The following is a 1,352-nucleotide window of genomic DNA, read 5'->3' as shown; positions in this document are numbered from 1 at the left end:
ATCCACAAAATTGACTTCATAATACAATGTAGCCTAAAATTGCCTATGAATTGTATATAAATTAAGTTTAAATGTCTTTTCAGTTTGAAAGTCATTAGCTTGAATTATATTTTTAGTGCAAATAGAACTTTTAACACATAGAGAATCATATGAAGTCTTGCTAAGCTATTAATTTTGAAAAAAATGTTGTTTTTATATAGATGGATAGCAACAAATCTGGTGATGAAATAAATTCCATTGGGAAATTAGAAATTAAAAATTAATGGTGCTGTATGCAGAGACTTTGGATATGGCAAACTCAAATCTCTTGCTTCTATACTAGTTGGAATCTATATATTATGATCATATTCTGTTAGGCATGCCACTTTTGCTTATCAACTTTTCTCTACCTAGATTAGTTCCTGGTGCATAATAGGTGCTAAATAAACAATTATTTAATAAGCAAATTTGAAACAATCTTATTGAAAAAATATTAAGTGAATTGGAAGTCCCTAAACCTAGTTTCCTATGAGGGAAAACAATACTCAGTGCAACTAACTTATAATATATTTGGCTTCCTACGTGATTTGTAACTTTTCACTTTGCTTTCAGCATCTCATTTGTGTAAGTCCAAATTGCACATCAGCTGTTAAAAACATGAAAAGCTGTCTGTTTTCATGATTCTTGCTTCTTCGAAGCAAGAAAATATTCTATAAGTTTGTTATTGTTGTTGTTAGGTTTTTTTGTTTGTTTGTTTTTTTGAGACAAGATCTTGCTATGTTGCCCTGGCTGGTCTTGAACTCCTGGACTCAAGTGATCCTCTGCCTCAGCCTCCCAAATTGCTAGGATTACAAGCCTGAACCACCATCCCCACTGCATTGTTTTATTTTTTAATTAAACTTTTATTTTGACATAAATGTATATTCAGATGCAATTGTAAAAAAAATACTATTAATACAAAGAGATCCTTGTATGTCTTATTTACTCAATTTCCCCCAATGGTTACATCTTGTAACATATCACAACCACGGTATTGACATCAATACAGTCAAAACATAGACAAGTCCCCTCACCTCAAGGATACCTGACGTTGTCCTTGTAACACCACACCCACTTCACTCTCATCATCACCCCCTCTTTATGCTCTGGCAACCACCATTTGTATAATCTTGTCATGTCAAAGAGCATTGTATTAATGAAATCATACTGTATGAAAACTGATATATATTTTTTCACTTAGGATGATTCCCTGAAGATTTGTCAGGTTGTTCTTTGTATTGATAGTCCATGACTTTTTATCGCTGAGTAATTTTTCATGGTATAAATGTTCCACGATTTGTTTAACCATTTAATGCTTAAGGCCATCTGGGTTG

Source organism: Propithecus coquereli, unplaced genomic scaffold, assembly GCF_000956105.1.
Source record: "Propithecus coquereli isolate 6110/MARCELLA unplaced genomic scaffold, Pcoq_1.0 Scaffold15, whole genome shotgun sequence".
In the NCBI taxonomy this organism is placed as follows: domain Eukaryota; kingdom Metazoa; phylum Chordata; class Mammalia; order Primates; family Indriidae; genus Propithecus; species Propithecus coquereli.
The sequence above is the reverse complement of the archived record's forward strand: the minus strand, read 5'-3'. Positions refer to the sequence as shown.